Source organism: Suncus etruscus, chromosome 12 (genome assembly GCF_024139225.1).
Source record: "Suncus etruscus isolate mSunEtr1 chromosome 12, mSunEtr1.pri.cur, whole genome shotgun sequence".
NCBI lineage: Eukaryota > Metazoa > Chordata > Mammalia > Eulipotyphla > Soricidae > Suncus > Suncus etruscus.
The window spans coordinates 61,196,679-61,215,852 of record NC_064859.1 but is presented as its reverse complement, the minus strand read 5'-3'; positions in this window follow the sequence as shown (position 1 = coordinate 61,215,852).

The window sequence follows — 19,174 nt, the reverse complement described above, 5'->3', positions numbered from 1 at the left end:
ACATGGAAAAGAGAACTTCAGCCTCACTACTTTCTTTACTGTCTTTCAACCTAGTGCTCCTACTTCCTCTTTGTTTTTTAAGTATACTTACAATCCATAGAATCCTTTTGATTGTTATTCATATATTTATGTATTTATTTTAGGGGCTACATCTGGTAATGCTCAGGGGTTATCCTGGCTCTGAACTTAGGAATCACTACTGAAGGTGATCAGGGAACCGCAGGAGATGATGGGATTAAACCAGGTTGGCCCCATGCAAGGCAAACGCTTCTCTAAATCCTCCACATAAACATTTTCAAAACTGTCAATAGTATGTCTCTTGGGGGAACAGAAAACATAGGTTTTAACAGAAAATAACTTTTGAATTTGTAGCATTAGGATCAAATTAGGAAATATACAGAACCATATAGATATATATAGAGCATTTTATACAATTATACCCACTTTTACTGAATTTCATCAGAATACATAATCTGAAAAAGGTTTGACCATGTCATCTAAAATATATGGAGTTAGGTTAGCTATATATGGTGAAAAATTTTCTATGTGTGATTAATCTGAATGTTCCTGCTTTAAACTGTAATATAAAGTTATATAGTAGTAAAACAGTGTGGCACTGATATAAAGGTACTGGAGAAAAATTGAGATCCCCAAAGTAAGCTCTTAAATTTATGTACAGTTATCTTAAAATATATGAATCCTGGGGTTGGAGAGATAGCATAGCGGCATTTGCCTTGCAAGCAGCTGACCCAGGACCTAAGGCGGTTGGTTCAAATCCCGGTGTCCCATTTGGCCCCCCATGCCTGCCAGGATCTATTTCTGAGCAGATAGCCAGGAGGAATTCCTGAGCACCGCTGGGTATGGCCCAAAAACCAAAACCAAAACAACAATAGCAAAACAAATAATAACAACAACAACAACAAAAAATGAACCCAGATCAGTCAATTAGGAAGGAAAACCTCTTCAAAAAGAGTATAGGGAGAAAATTTTGGAACTATCTACAAAGGCCTGAAGTTGAACCTACCTCACATATGCCAAAATTTTATTCCAAATAGGTTGATAGACATAAATTTGTAAAATATATAGAATAAAAAATTGGGAAAGCACTGTGGTATTGGGTTTAGTAATGTCTTAATTACTTGGTTTCAATATCAAAGAAATAAAAAAGTAAACAAATGGGACTACATCAAACTAAAATTTTTTTTATATTTTAAGGAGCTACCATTCAAATAAAAAAAGATTATGTAATGGGAGAAAATATTCATACCATAGATCTTACAAAAAGCTAATATTCTAGATATATTCAATACAAAACTAAGATAGAACTGTACAAAAACATATATATGCCAACAATATATATAAGTAATACATATATGTAATATATATAATCTCTTATATATATGAGATTGCAAAAAGTTAGGGACACATGATTTTGATGTGTTAGGACCCAAATGTGAATGCTAGCATCACTAGGTATAGCCACCATGGGTTTACTGGTCCCTGGTAACAATTTTCCATGCTGCTTGTTATTTTTGAGTTCTAGTATTGACCTATATAGTCTGTTCTGTAGAGTATGACTGAGAGTAGCATACAGATATCTAGAACAGAATGTGTGAGATCCATCATCCACACCTAAAATATAATATAGAAAAAGGCAGAGAGATCCCTTAGTTTGTGAAATCAGGCAGGAGGAATCTGGCCCTGCTGTATGATTACCAATTGGAAGAGACTGTGTGTGTCACCTGTACATGTTTCTCTACTGTTCTTCTCCTGAACCTTTCCTGAGTGGGCCAAAAAGGGCCCAGCAAAATTGCTCTCTTGGAGACTCCAGAAGAGCACACTCCACATCACTTTGCAGCCGCATGCTCTTTCTAACTTATGAACCCCACCACAACACGCAGAAAAATCACACTATAAGCATGACAATGGGGATACCTCACAGGTAAACACCATGTACAGAATGAAGATAGCTCTGATGACCCAAAATATACCAACCATCTGATTAACCTCTCCAATAAGGAGTTTAGAATAGATATATGGAGAATCCTCATGGAAATAAAAGAAAACATAGCTCTAGCTGAACAGAACACAAAGACAGAAATTAGAAAACTCCAACAACATATCTGAAAATCACGGTAGCTCAACTGAAAAACTCAGTGGACAGCCTCTTCAACAGAGTAACAGCAGCCGAGGGCAGAGTCAGTGAACTGAAAGATCAAATGCAGAACAACTCCATACAGCAGAAGACATTGGAAAAGAACCTTAAGGCAAACAATCAGACAATGGGAAAAGTACTCAAAGAATGTGAACAAATAAAAATAAAAGTCTTTGATAAACTCAACAGAAACAACATAAGAATCACTGGAGTCACAGAGACCCAGGAAGGAGATTCCCAGGAAGAATCAACAGTCAAAGACATCATCACAGAGAAATTACCAGAGCTAAAGATTGCATGCAATGAAATCCTGTATACCCAAAAAGTACCAGCTAAAAAAGACCCAAAGAAAAACACCCCAAGACACACCTAGTTACAATAACGAATCCCAGAGATAGAGATAGAATACTGAAACCAGCAAGATCAGAAAGGGAAATTACATGCAAAGAAGTATACTTAAGACTTACAGCAGACATGTCACAAGAAACTCTCAGGCTAGAGGACAGGGGTGGGGTATTGTGACAAGAATGAACTAAATGTAGGCTTCACCTAGAATACTGCACCCAGCTCAAATCATGTTCAAGTTTGAAGGAAGGATACATCATTTCACGGATAAGCAATAGCTCAGAAACTTCACAGATGCAAAACCAGCCTTAAAGGAAAAACTGAAAGGTCTACTGTAAGACAAGTCAGACCAACAGACACGCCAAACTTATACACAAAGATGACATTAAATCCTATGACAATCATCTCCCTCAATGTCAACGGACTAAATGTACCAGTTAAGAGACACAGAGTAGCTAAATGGATCAAAAAAATGAAGCCAACCTTCTGCTGCCTATAAGAAACACAACTGAATAGCCAGAACAAACATAGACTCAAAATCAAAGACTGGAGGAAAATCATCCAAGCAAACAACACCCTTAAAAAACCTGGGGTGGTGGGCCCGGAGAGATAGCACAGTGGCGTTTGCGTTGCAAGCAGCCAATCTAGGACCAAAGGTGGTTGGTTCGAATCCCGGTGTCCCATATGGTCCCCCGTGCCTGCCAGGAGCTATTTCTGAGCAGACAGCCAGGAGTAACCCCTGAGCACCACCGGGTGTGTCCCAGAAACCAAAAACCAAAAAAAAAAAAAAAAAAAAACCTGGGGTGGACATATCTGACATATCTTAATATCGGATGATACCAAGTTTATACTCAGAAAAGTTGTAAGGGATAAAGATGAACACTTTGTACTAATAACGGGATATGTGCAACATAAAGAAATCAGACTACTAAACATATATGCACCCAATGAGAGACCAGCAATAATCTAATACAATTATTGACAAATCTGAAAGAAGACATCAATAATAACACAATAATTGTAGGAGACCTCAACATGGCCCTGTCAACACTTGATAGGTCAACCAGACTGAAACTCAACAAAAATATACTAGCCCTGAAAAGAGATATGGAAGAAAGAGCCTAGTAGATCAATATAGGACACTATGTACATCGAAGAAGAATGTGTATCCAGGTTTCTGGGGATGGAGTGTCCTATATTGATCTAATACAGTTAAGGCCATAGACCACAAGCCACTTTCAAATATTATCCTCAATGGAGAAAAACTAAAAGCCTTTCATCTAAATTCTGGCACAAGACAAAGCTGTCCTCTCTCATCACTTCTATTCAACATAGTACTGGAAGTGCTTATTATAGCGACTAGGCAAGAAAAAGATACCAAGGGAATCCAGATAGGAAAAGAAGTAGTCAAGGTCTCACTGTTTGCAGATGAGATGATACTATACTTAAAAAACCCTAAAGTCTCTACCAAAAAGTTTTTAGAAAAAATAGATTCATAGAGCAATATGGCAAGCTGCAAAATTAACACACAAAAAATGGCCTTTCTATACAACAGTAATGATATGGAAGAAATGGACATTAAGAAAATGACCCCATTCACATTAGCGCCACATAAACTCAAATATCTTGGAGTCAACCTGAATAAAGTCCTGAAGAACCTATACAAAGAAAACTATAAAACCCTGCTCCAAGAATTAAGAGAGGACATATGGAAATGGAAATACATACATTGCTCATGGATTGGCAGGATTCACATCATCAAAATGGCAATACTCCCCAAGGCATTATACAGATTTAATGTGATCCCTCTAAAGATACCCATGACATTCTTCAAAGAAGTGGATCAGGCACTTTTGAAATTCATTTGGAACAATAAACACCTTAGAATAGCTAAAGCAACCATTGGGAAAAAGAATATGGGAGGAATTACTTTCCCCAACTTTAAACTGTACTACAAAGCAATAGTTATCAAAACAGCATGGTATTGGAATAAGGACAGGCCCTCAGATCAGTGGAATAGGCTTGAATACTCAAAAAATGTTCCCCAGACATACAGTCACCTAATTTTTGATAAAGGAGCAAGAAATCCTAAATGGAGCAGGGAAAGCCTCTTCAACAAGTGGTGTTGGCACAACTGGATAGCCACTTGCAAAAAATTGAACTTAGACCCCAGTTAACATCATGTACGAAGGTAAAATCCAAATGGATTAAAGACCTCGATATCAGACCCAAAACCATAAGATATATAGAACAACACATAGGCAAAACACTCCAGGACATTGAGACTACAGGCATCTTCAAGGAGGAAACTGCACTCTCCAAGCAAATGAAAGCAGAGATTAACAGATGGGAATATATTAAGCTGAGAAGCTTCTGCACCTCAAAGGAAATAGCACCCAGGATACAAGAGCCACAAACTGAGTGGGAGAAACTATTCACCCAATACCCATCAGATAAGGGGCTAATCTCCAAAATATACAAGGCACTGACAGAACTTTACAAGAAAAAAAAAAATCTAATCCCATCAAAAAATGGGGAGAAGAAATGGACAGACACTTTGACAAAGAAGAAATACAAATGGCCAAAAGACACATGAAAAAATGCTCCACATCACTAATCATCAGGGAGATGCAAATCAAAACAACTATGAGGTACCACCTCACACCCCAGAGATTGGCACACATCACAAAGAATGAGAACAAGCAGTGTTGGCGGGGATGTGGAGAGAAAGGAACTCTTATCCACTGCTGGTGGGAATGCTGTCTAGTTCAACCTTTATGGAAAGCGATATGGAGATTCCTCCAAAAACTGGAAATCGAGCTCCCATACGATCCAGCTATACCACTCCTAGGAATATACCCTAGGAACACAAAAATACAATACAAAAACCCCTTCCTTACACCTATATTCATTGCAGCACTATTTACCATAGCAAGACTCTGGAAACAACCCAGATGCCCTTCAACAGGCGAATGGCTAAAGAAACAGTGGTACATATACACAATGGAATATTATGCAGCTGTCAGGAGAGATGAAGTCATGAAATTTTCCTATACATGGATGTACACGGAATCTATTATGCTGAGTGAAATAAGTCAGAGAGAGAGAGAGAAAAATGCAGAATGGTCTCACTCATCTATGGGTTTTAAGAAAAATGAAAGACATTCTTGCAATAATAATTTTCAGACACAAAAGAGAAAAGAGCTGGAAGTTACAGCTCCCTCAGGAAGCTCACCACAAAGAGTGATGAGTTTACTTAGAGAAATAACTACATTTTAAACTGTCCTAATAATGAGAATGTATGAGGGAAATGGAAAGCCTGTCTAGAGTACAGGTGGGAGTAGGGCGGGGAGGAGGGAGATTTGGGACACTGGTGATGGGAATGTTGCACTGGTGATGGTGGTGTTCTTTACATGACTGAAACCCAAACGCAATCATGTAAGTAATCAAGGTGTTTAAATAAAATTTAAAAATTAAAAAAAAGAGGGGCCGGGCGGTGGCGCGGTAGGTAAGGTGCCTGCCTTGCCTGCGCTAACCTAGGACGGACCGCGGTTCGATCCCCCGGCGTCCCATATGGTCCCCCAAGAAGCCAGGAGCAACTTCTGAGCACATAGCCAGGAGTAACCCCTGAGCCTCACAGGGTGTGGCCCAAAAAACCAAAAAAAAAAAAAAAAAAAAATTAAAAAAAAGAACTCAACAATAAAGAATGAACAATGAAATAAAAAGAAATCAACAATTTTCACATTTGAAATGTAATATGGGGGCTGGAGAGATAGCATGGAGATAAGGTGTGACTTGCGTGCAGAAGGTCAGTAGTTTGAATCCCAGCATCCCATATGGTCCCCTGAGCCTGCCAGAAGCGATTTCTGAGCATAGAGCCAGGAGTAACCCCTGAGCGCTGCTGGGTGTGACCCAAAAACCAAAAAAAAAAAAAAAAAAAAGAGAAATATAATATGCAACATAGGACCCCAAAGCAAGCAAACCTCTCAATTTTTCTTGTTTCCAACTTTAAACTTGATCTTGAGTTTCTGGTTTGCTTGCTGATTGCTCCCTGAAGCTTCTTTGGATCTGGACCTTGCCTTTCTTTGGACTTGGACCCATATGAGTTTAAATGAGTGGCCCCATTTAATCATTGATAAGATCCCAAATGGTAATTTTTTCTGTAAAAAGAGCCAGAGACATAGAAAGGCCAGGATAAGGTCAGACTTGCTAAGGAAGGCAGCAAACCAGGGGCACTGAGGTAATTGTTTCTAAATTAATTTCAACCTAGAATTTGAGAACTAAATGCAGTCAACCTTTTATACCCAAGTGCACAGACATTAAAGGCACAAACCATTAGGGAGCCAAGTCAGGCCAATCAACTACAAAAGTTTCCTGGGTCAGGCAAGTGTCATGAAGGGAAGGTATTGTCTGTTTTCTATTCCCTATGGAAACAAATACCTGCAAATAAGAAACAACAGTAGCTACTTATTTATTGGGGCTCATTGTAGCCTAAGTGTCAGATACTATACACAAGTTTTTCTGAATCAAAGAAGTAATAAAGCTTTCTGGTGAAATAAAAGGGAGTGTGTATCCCCTCCCTTAACTTCTTATTTTTTTCCACCTGAGTGATCAGAACCACTGACACCTGGAATGGGACACCTAGAATGGCTGGGAAGAAGAGTCTACTTGGGGGAGAGAGGGCATAAGAGTGAGAGTTAGAGAGAGAAGGGAGAATCAGAATCAGCAGAGAGAATCAACAAGGAGAACCAGCAAAGGGGAGTCAGTCAAGCCTGAAGAGGAGAAGCCAAAAGGGAGACAGAGGCAGAGAGAGCCAGAGAAGGAGCAGAGAAGTGGCTGCTTGGAAAAGGCTTAGTATAGAAGCCATGGGAGGAAATTCATGGTGGTTAGGACTGTGAAATAAAGTGGCTCAGTCCTGGAACTTCATCTGACTGCGTTGTGAATTTCTCTGCATCATCCTGCAATCTTCAGACCCGCCAGACCACAGGGGCTGCAGGAGCTGTGCCCAGCCAGCCCAGAAAGAACTCACAATCCCTACACCAACACTCGAACTTATTAATTTATATTAAAACAGCAGGAGTGTTTCCCAAATGTCTTGATTAGAGCTGTTGGTTTGAAAAAGTAGGAGGCAGGGCATACTATATGATGAATGAAGAAACAGAGCTGTCTTCCTCACCTTTGTCCTGAGTTGGAAATGGAGGTAAGAAATAGAGAAGCCCAAAGTCATTGTCAAAACCTTTATCATCCTCAGCTGATAACTACAAAAGTTGAATTGTCAAGGAAGTCTGAGCAATGTCAATGTGTGTAATCTTTCATATGCATTAAAATTTATTTTAAATTTCAAAAGTTTCCTGGGTCAGGCAATGTGTCACAAGGTGAAGATATTTTCTGTTTTCTATTCCCCATGGAAGCAAATAACTGCAAATGGGAGACAACAGCAGCTATTTATTTATTAGGGCTCATTGTAACATAAGTGTCAGATACTATACACATGCTTTTCAGAGCCAAAAGCAAGCATAGAATTAATAAAGCTTCCTCTTGAAATAAAAGCGAGTCTTTCAGGGCTGGAGAGATAGCATGGAGGTAAAGCACTTGCCTTGCATGCAGAAGGTCGGTGATTTGAATTCTGGCATCCCATATGGTCCCCTGAGCCTGCCAGGAGCTATTTCTGAGCCTAGAGCCAGGAATAACCCCTGAGCGCTGCCAGGTGTGACCCCCCCTAGCCCCCAAAAAGCGAGTCTTTTCCATTACTGTTTTAAGGCCCAAAGACAATAGAGTTAAAGACTGGAAGCCCTGGAAGGACCGGATCATAATTTGAAGCTCACCACAAAAAGTGATGAATGCTGTTAGGGAAATAACTACACTAACAACTAGCATGACAATGTTAAAAATGAGAGAAGTAGAATGCCTGTCGCGAATACAGGCAGGGATGGGGGCGGGCATTGGTAGTGGGAATGTTGCATGGTGAAGGGTGTATTCTGTTTATGACTGAAACCCAACTACAAACATGCTTGTAATCATGGTGCTTAAATAAAGATTTATATTTAAAAAAAGGAGAGTCTTCCAAATATCTTGATTGAGGCTGTTGGTTTTGAAAGTAGGAGACAGGGATTACTGTGTAATGGATGTAGAAACAGTGCTGGCTTCCTCTAGTTGGTCCTTGGTTGGAAATTGAGATAAGAAACAGAGAAGTCCATAACCATTGTCCAAGCCTTTACCATGTTCAGCTGATAACTACAAAATTTGAGTGGTCAAAGCAGTCTGAGCAATGCCCATATGTGTAGTCACTCTTATATGCATTAAAATTCACAATAAATTCCAAATTCACCATAGATAATTCCACAGGTTGTCTGAGTAAGCTAAAGTTCTATATAAAATTCTACAATTTGTAGCCATTTCTCATATTTGAGGATTAGTATTTTATTTCACTAAAGTTAAAGGAGAGCCTGATGAAGGTAAAGGACAGGTTCTCCTTCTCACCAAATAAGCATATTTAATAATCTTTCTCTGAAATATGAAGAGAATTTATTAAGTATCCAGGTTATGCTGTCAAGGAAAGAATATACTATCACCATAGGTTTTTGCTTGCTTTGGATTTTAGCCTCAAATATCAGCCTCCTGCTGCCCTGGGTTCGGGAAAAGAAGTTTTCTAGCTCTTTCAGATCTTTATTTGCAAAGAGGGAGACTCTGACTCTTTAACCCTATCACACTAGAGAGAATTTCCCCTTCAGCAACAACCAAAAAAGGATCTAATTTCCATTGCTAGCTCTATGTGAAGGTAATGTAAGAAATTACACTAGCAAAAGTCAAATGACAGAGTCAGTGGTGGTGGCAAAAAGGGATCTTTTCCTTGTATATTTTAGGTTCACCTCCCTTTCCCTTTAGCAACGTGATCAGATTCTCACCCCTAAGTTGGTTTTGTTCCAGGGACATCCCTGGTCCTAGAAGTCTCAATTCCCTGTATGCTCTGACTTCTCCCTTCCAGCCTCCAAAGTGATTCAATATTCATGTAGAGGAATAAGACTGTCCTCTCCCAGGCCCACCACCAACTTACCCTTGAGATTGCTACTCCAGAAAGTAATTATTTCTCTCTGCTCACCTTTAAGAAAAGAGCTGTCTCAGTCAGAGTCAGTGACTCAACACAGGGCAGATCAGGAGAGAGAAGGAAGATATTTTTGTTGAATAGAGCATGACAGAGGTGCCTCCAGTTATGGTGGGGTTGTTATTAAAGGCTCTGAGGACTCCTCTCTCAGGACTAGAAATTGGTAATTTCTAGATTAAATTATATCTTTTTCTGAAGTCATAGTTTTTGAGTTTTTGACCTGAAATAGTCAACAGATTATGAACACTTAGCATACCAAATCTTGTGCCCTCACACCCCCTCTCCAGCCTTATTGGGCACCAGAGAGCTGTTTTCACTACATATTGATGACTCTGTAGATAGGTTACACCTCTACACTAATTTTTCACCCCATCCTTTCAACTCATTTATAGTTGAGATTTAATGCTTAGGAACAAATCAGATTGAGTTGGAAACATTTATAAATTTAACAAGCCAACTTTATTTACTCACCAGCAGAATAGGGGAATATTCAAATTATTTTTCAAGGGCTCATGGAAAGAAAAAGGGGTGAGGAGATTTAGTGAAATTTAATCAGTATTGTCAGTGCTATTGCTCACATCCAGTAGATATTCACTAACATTCGTACTGTATAGATAATCTTCCTCTTGCTACCATCAAGGATAGTTCTGTGCCAGTAGCTCTCTACCATGTTGATACCATCTGGGCCAAGAGTAAGCAGAATCTGTAGAGGATGGTAGCTATCGGAGAATATTTTAGCAGCAGCATTTTGAGGTCAAGAAGGGATAAATTTGGCTCAAGAAAAAAGCCTAAGTGGTGGTGTCAACCTGTGTATGGCCAGTCTAAATGGGCAGGACTAGCTGAAATAGTATCCTGGGATTTACTTGAATAGGTTATGTTAGTCACTCCAGTCACTTCCAGGTCAGACCTGCCAGACTGCAATCCTCGACCAGGAAACCAAACTGTGATACCTCTGGTAGGGCAGGGGATCATTTATCTGTGACTGACTCTGACTTTGCTTGAGAGGTAGGAGTTAGCTTGACACATACGTAGGATCCTTGGAGTCTCTTTAGAACAACAGTTGTGAAAGTGAAATATCTCTCCTGATTCTTTATTATTTTTTTTCTTTTTGGGTCACACCCAGCAGCGCTTAGGGGTTACTCCTGGTTCAACACTCAGAAATCACTCCTGGCAGGCATGGGGGACCATATGGGATGCCAGGATTCGAACCACTGACCTTATGCATGCAAGGCAAACACTTTACCTCCATGCTATCTCTCCGGCCCCCCATTTAGATTCTTTAAAGCCGGATCTCTCAGAGCTATTTTCCTGAACTAAGTTGTGAAGAATAACATGAGATTTTATTTGATGTAGCTAGATCCTCTTGCTTTGATCTTAAGAAAGAGTCCTTTTCTGACTGGTAGACTTAAACTTTTTGACAAAGAGAATCTCTCCTGTTTTGCTTATAGGTGATCAGTAGTGGCAAACAAAGCATTTGGAGAAGCAATGCTTAAAATATTTTTTAGTGTTTGTTTTTTTTCTTTGGGTGGTGCATTTGGTGGTGCTCAGGGCTTACTCTTAACTGACTCAGGGTTCATTTGGGTAGGGTTCAGTATGTGGCAATGGAGAATCTGAGTTAAATGCATTCAAAGTAAGTGCTTTAGCTGCTATAATGATTACTTCAGCCCACCTCTGTGTATGTTTGAAAATTGACTACTTGTGATACAACTGGAGTTCTGGATCACATATATGCTTTTTCTTACTTTCTGTTATTATTCTTGCTTATTTAATGTGAATGGGGGAAGTCTTAGAATGCTGGGATTTTTTTTAATTAAACAAAGTAAAACAGTTTCTACTGGTAGCATTTATTATATTCTCTGTTTGATGTCAAGTATGGATCTCTAGAGACTTTATTTTATATTTTTTTATTATGAAATCAAAGATGCAAAGAAAGAGGACAAGATAAAGTTACAGTGGGAAGACATCACCCATAAGCAGAATTCTCAGAAGAAATCCCCTTGCTGACACCTTAAATTTGAACTTTCAGCAAAAGAGCATTAAGAAAAATAAAACAAAACCCATGCACAATTACTTAGTCCCTCAAGTCCCCAGATTGTATTACATTATATCATTTCTTAGCAGTACACAAAGCAAAATTTGTGTAACTCCTTTAACATTGAAGGTATAGTATTTTTTTACAGTTCCATGCACATGAATATTAGTTTAAGTTAACCTCAGAAATTTAAGTGGTTTTTTTTTAAGGATTAAAGTCAAAGGAACACAGCTAAAATGGTATTGGAGTGGCAATTGTTGCATAGACCCAACAAAATATGGGGGCATGGAAAGGAAAAGCCTTGACCTAAATACAAGGATACTTTACCCCTGAAGTTTTCTGGCATAAGACCAACTCTAGGCTCCCCCCCACATACAGTATATATTAATAGTAATTCCTATGATTAAGGTATGCTATATCTTGTATATATATATACATCTTGTATATTGCTCTTTCTCACACACCTACAAGCTCATTTCTAGTCTTCACTCCCTCACCCCCACCATCAATACCCCACATTTACCCTTTTTAATCTTCAGTACTGCACAGGCCAAATCACTGGCCAAAGTGGTACACCGGATTTACCACCCCCCCCAACTATTTCAAAAGACATAAAAGGGACACGTATATGTCTTTTGAATATTTTATATGTATTTCCTTAACAGCTATAACTCTTACTAAATATTCTCTTATACAGTGACTATTTTCCCCACTATTTGTCTGTTCTTCCCTTTGTGATCTGTTTAATAAGGAATTCTGGTAGAAGAGTCTCTCAGTTTAAAGTTTATGTTTGAACCATGTCACGAGGATTGTTGGACTTGTTCTAGTGGCCCCCATATACTCCAATAACGCCACATGGCATTGTTTCTCTTTTGCATAGGCACATTAAAATGGGAAATTTCTATAAATACAAACAAGTTCTTATCTAATAGAGATAGGAACACACAAATCTTATAATGCAATGGGACCTTATACCCTGAACATTGTCATAATGACCTGCTCAGGCCTCAGAAGAATGGGCATTCTCCATTCACCAGGGATGCCATCTAAAAAACAACCAAGGTTGTCTATAACATCACCTGGGAGCAATCCTCTACTAGGGAAGACACTACCGCTGCTCTCACATGGACCTACTCAAAAGAGTAACACCTGGAAGACTTTTTTTTTATTTTTTATTTTTAATTTATTTAAACACCTTAATTACATACATGATTGTGTTTGGGTTTCAGTCATGTAAAGAACACCACCATCACCAGTGCAACATTCCCATCACCAATGTCCCAAGTCTCCCTTCGCCCCACCCGATCCCTGCCTGTACTCTAGACAGGCTCTCCATTTTCCTCATACATTCTCATTATTAGGACAGTTCAAAATGTAGTTATTTCTCTAACTAAACTCATCACTCTTTGTGGTGAGCTTCCTGAGGTGAGCTGGAACTTCCAGCTCTTTTCTCTTTTGTGTCTGAAAATTATTATTACAAGGGTGTCTTTCATTTTTCTTAAAACCCATAGATGAGTGAGACCATTCTGCGTTTTTCTCTCTCTCTCTGACTTATTTCACTCAGCATAATAGATTCCATGTACATCCATGTATAGGAAAATTTCATGACTTCATCTCTCCTGACAGCTGCATAATATTCCATTGTGTATATGTATCACAGTTTCTTTAGCCATTCGTCTGTTGAAGGGCATCTTGGTTGTTTCCAGAGTCTTGCTATGGTAAATAGAGCTGCAATGAATATAACACCTGGAAGACTTAACAACAACAACCTGCTTTCATTTCAGGACAGGGCTCTCTGCATTGCCCTCTAATTGTGAGGTGAAGCTAGAGGACACTCCACAACATCCGTACTTCGAGGTAGGATATGCACAGATTTCAGGATCTTTAACTACAGAAATCTGACACCAACAACAGCGACTGTGTGAAAAATAAAAGTGTATTGGTACTACAGACAATGACTTGGATTGGACAAACTAGTATGCCTGTAGCCTAGAGACGTTTTATTTATTTCCCTCTGACTTATCTTCTAAGGATTCATCAATTTTCATGTCTGAGATGCTATACAGAGGGCATCACCTGGGCTGAGATTTAAGGCACTGGGTTAAAGGTAGATTAAAACTGGCTAAACCAGAGGATAAGAATTATGGAATCGGGCTTGGAGAGATAGCACAGTGGCGTTTGCCTTGCAAGCAGCCGATCCAGGACTAAAGGTGGTTGGTTCGAATCCCAGTGTCCCATATGGTCCCCTGTGCCTTCCAGGAGCTATTTCTGAGCAGACAGCCAGGAGTAACCCCTGAGCATCACCCGGTGTGGCCCAAAAACAAAAACAAAAACAAACAAAAAAAAGAATTATGGAATCTTCAAACCCCGGGAAACTTACCGTGGTGTTTGTTATATCTGGGGACCCTATTTGAGGATAATACCAAAATAGTTTGAGCCAGATTGTTCTAATGCAATTTTCTTTTGAGATTTTAGATCAGTAAAACAAATCAGTAGTTTTAAACATCAAAATGTTTGTTAATTGACTTGTTTTGATTTGTATGTGTAATTATTACCAGAATTTATACTTGAGTCTCAAAAAAATGTAGAGTATGATTTAACAGATCTGGAGGATCCCGAGATATTTTGTTTTTGTTTTTGTTTTGGGTCACACCCGATAATACTCAGGGGTTACTCCTGACTATGCGCACTCAGAAATAGCTCCTGGCTTGGGGAACCATATGGGATGCCGGGGAATGGAACGTGGTCCATCCTAGGTTAGTGCATGCAAGACAAACACCCTGTGGCTTGTGCCACTGCTCCAGCCCCAGGATCCTGAGATTTAACATATCTGACAAGTTCTTAGGATGCTGGTGATTTATTCTGAGTTTCTCAGCTCTAAGAAATACAAAGGTGAAGCTTTGAGAATTTTATTTTCCCATATTAAGATTAAAGTTCCATTGGGTTAATGTTCTTATTCCTTTTTTTTTTTACAGATAATGAAACATATTTAAGAATTACACGCAAGGTCTCAGAGCTAATATGGGAGAGCATTAGAATTTGGAATTTGTTTCAAACGTTCCATGATGTTTTTGCATTATGTATTCAAGTCTGCTGGGGATGCTGTGAACAAGAGGTTATCAAGCACAAGAATTTATTTCTGTTTCAACTCCACTGAGGTCACTGTAGAATCATGGATTCTCCAGATGCATGGAACACAGAAGTGATTTCAGAAATCACTGATTTTGTCTTTTATGATTTTGTTATGATTGGAGGTCATTCTCAACTATGGGGACTCCTGGGGCTTTTGTTAGCCTGCTGTTTGATTCAATAGGGTTTTTTTTAATAGTATCCAAGACTACATTTTTTTTTTTACAGAGTAATGCATGATGTCTATTGAGTAGATCCATGGAAAGGATGTGCTTAGAATCACCTTTGTAACTTTAGAAACTATAGCTCTCTAGGTTTTATTTCCAAATTATTCTTGATGTAGGCCACACTAGTATATTTTTAAGGATGTAAAACACTAAATATTAAAAGCACCTTAATGGAAGGTATTTTTCCCATCAGGTGATACAATTCTAACAATAGTTTGGATGAGGAAGGTAACTAGGAGAGCCTAGGTTATGTTTAAAATTTTTTACCTGAAGACAAACTACTTTTCTGTCCATCTTAAATGTTTCAACCAGATGATCAAAATTTTTTCAAAGCAAAAACTTAGAGAGATCTAGGCTACTGACACTCAGTTAAAGGTATATTGACTCACATAGCTAATAAAAGTTACACAGATATTCCAGGTTTTTTTTTTCTATTATAGGATTCCTATAGAGCCCTTTGGGGGAAAAATGCTGTTAAGCCTTCCTCTCTGTCTTTGAACATTGTAGCTCAAAGGAGTGACTTCAACAGCACTTCCCTAAGAATAGTTCTCTAACTTCAGTCATTCCAGACCCTAGAGAAGAGTATTAACCCCCAAATCCTACCCAAATGCTGTGAGACATGTTTGATCATTTTCTCCTTCTGTTTTTATCACTGATAATCAATTTCTGATGCATGCACCTTAGGGAGAGAAAGTCTGCTCTTGTATCCTTTGAGGAAACTTGCTTACATAAAACTTAAGGACAGATTTTAGAAAAGTTCGAGAAACCATATGGAAACCAGTGAGAAAACAGCTAGGTGAAGGAAAGAGGAGCTATTTCACTTCTCTTTCATGCAGACTCATAACACTGGAAGCAATTTCAGCCTGGGCGAAAAGTTTAAAAGAGGATAAGCTTCTGGTATCCACAATTCAGAGTGTGCTCAGAAAATAGATTAGAGTACATACCTGGGCCTGCATTATACTGGTGCTTCTTTTCTGAGTGAAATTTCTGGAGATCTAGCATGTTTTACTAACCCTGAGACTATTGCTCATCACAAAGATACAGATGGGAGTGGATAGATGTAAAATATCATAATAAAATTAGTCAAAATATCCTTGGTGTGGCAAAGTAAAGATGACTCAATATGTTTGAAATCTCTCTCCTTGACAGGTGTGGTCATTGTTTCATCCATTTGAGTATGCACATTGTAACTTTACCAATATAAAGCAATAAATATAAACAGCTTTCATCCTATTCCAGTTCTTTATTTTTTATGGAACAAAATAGTTCTGTTGAAAGTACTTTACTTAAAGAAATCTGAGGAGGGAGAAAGACAGACAGGCATATATATATATATATATATATACATACATATATATATGTTTATGTGTATATCTTCATATATACACATATATAAATATACATTGAGAAGGAGTGTTATTAAGAAATAACTAGGGCTTCTCCAGAGTGGGAAAATCATATATGGCTTTTGGGCAGCTATACAAGTCCTCCAAATTGTCTTGATTTGAAGTTCTATGCAGAAATAAAAATTAATTTGTGTTGTTACAGGGAAAGCCTTAGATGGTCCTTTCAAATTATTAACAAATCCTTTAGATACTCCTGTAACTTATTTTTGAGGGGTTCACCGATCCCTTTAAAAAGAAATCATCTTTTTAAAATAAAGTCATCTTTATTTAAACACTATGGTTTACAAGATTGTTAATAACACAAAGGCTTTTTTTCTCTCATAGTTACAAAGTTATTCATGATTGAGTTTCAGTTATCTTTTTGATCTAAGATGGTGTCTCAGATTTTGCACCTGCAATATCTCAACTCTGCATCTGGGTAGGGCTTCAATTCCTCCATCTCCAAAGAATTCATTGGAATGTGTTCCTCATGCCTTTAGACTATTTTAGGATGGGGAATTTTTTTTAAATTTGACTCTATAAGAGTCTGGTTACTGGATGACATAGATGGAGTTGATTTTACACTAGAGAGAGAAGCTCCACTAGAAAGTCCATTAAGTTTTAGAGCAATGGGGGGGGGGGTGCTTAAAATAACTTGGGAAGGTCCATTCCATGTATGTAATCAGAAGGGGATTCAGTTTTCCAGATTTTTAGTGAGACCCAACCACCTGGCTAAAATTTGGACGTGATTAATTATCTATGTGAGGTAAACGTATTTCTTTTTAAATATTCTTAAAGTGCCTGATGCACATGTAATAAATTAGTAGCATATTTAATTTTAAAGCCAGATTCCAATAAGAAGTTTGTTGGTTAAAAAAATAGCTTACTGGGGCCAGAGAGATAGCATGGAGGTAAGGCGTTTGCCTTTCATGCAGAAGAATGGTGGTTCGAATCCTGGTATTCCACAAGGTCCCCTGTGCCTGCCAGGGGCGATTTCTGAGTATAGAGCCAGGAGTAACCCCTGAGCGCTGCCGGGTGTGACCCAAAAACAAAAACAAAACAAAACAAAAAGCCTACCATGCAATAGTTCAAATATACTGAGCTAAACTTTTTTATTTTGTGTGTGTGTGTGTAACACTCATCAATGCTCAGGGGTTACTCCTGGTTCTGCACTCAAGAATTAATCCTGGTGGTGTTTTGGGGGGGGGGCAACATAAGATGCCAGGAAACCTGGGTTGGCTTTGTATAAGGCAACACTATCCACTGTACTATTGGCTACTCCTGAGCTAAAATTTTCCTTTGAAACTATGCTGTACCTGAGAAAAACTATAGGCATGAGACTCTGAGGCTTTTGCTATTATTCCCATAATAATTTTTAGGGTGTGGTTAAATTTCTTAGATATTGGGGTGCCAGGTATGTGGAGTTGATCATTTGTTTTCATTTATTTTGTTCTTGTTTGAGGGCCACATTTGGCAATGCTCTGGAGTTACTCTTGGCTATGAATTTAGGAATTACTCCTAGAGGTGCTCAGGAGATCCTATGAGATACTGGGGATTAATACTGCATGCATGGCAAGACTCTTCCCTGCTAGACTCTTCTTTTGGCACCTTCTCTTCAGCATTAAGAAATTCACTTAAGAGAAGACTGACAACTTGAATTCACACAAATACTTGAAGTTCAGGGTACAAATATTGATTGGCTCTTAATGACATCTTTTTTTTTTGTTTTTTTTGGCCACACCCGTTTGATGCTCAAGGGTTACTCCTGGCTAAGTGCTCAGAAATTGCCCTGGCTTGGGGGGACCATATGGGATGCCGGAGGATTGAACCGTGGTCCTTCCTTTGCTAGTGCTTGCAAGGCAGACACCTTACCTCTAGTGCCACCTCACCCGGCCCCTCTTAATGACATCTTTAAGGGTGGATAGAAACATTCCCCACCTGTACTGAGAAAGCCAGAGAGTATCTAAAATGTGACTGAAGAACATTTTTCCTAGATTTTGCTTACCAAGTTCATGATAGAGTGACGTGCACCTTTCCTCTTCAGGTCCTTAGGCCTTGCCATCCCTTGGAATGCTTGTTCTTGAAACTTGGTCATTATGTTGCAGAAATTTTAAGTAATTGTATAAAATGTGTCCTATGGACGTACTATTTACAGTGACAGATCCAGCGAGCTTCTAGCTAACAGTCAGAGCTAGCATATCTCTCAAAGCTGTGAGTTCAGGAGATAGAGCAACTGTTAAGGTAAAGTCATGCACTCAACCTGGGATTAATTCTCAGGACCACATACTTCCAGATCACTAAGCAAGGTTCTGAGGCTCCTGAGAACCATAGGCTGTGGTCCTGGAGGTCTCTACCACTATGGGTGATCGTATATCCCTGAAGCTGTCTGTAGGGCCAGAGCAAAGTTACTTCTTCTGGCTCTTGCATGGAATCTTTGTTTCATCTTCTCAGGAAGCAGTGGTGTTGTTTCCAGATCTGAACACCTCTTGATAGTGCATCTACAAAACAAAATAAAATAAAGATTAAATGTAGCTTCTTTAATAAGCATTCTTTAGTTCTTGCTGAGTCAAATGAACCCATAAATTATTTTAACAGAGTCCTATTCATATGCAGAATTATGAGAAAAATAGGCTACGTCTTAGATGAGTTGATATGTAATAATCTAATAGGGATAGAACTTAGTACTAGGAAGGAAGTGCTTACACATGTGATGGTGTATTTAGGTTTGGGTAGTGGATAGCTTAGAAGACTTGAAGAACACTGTCAGTGAGAGCAGGGAAAAGTAGGACCACACTACAG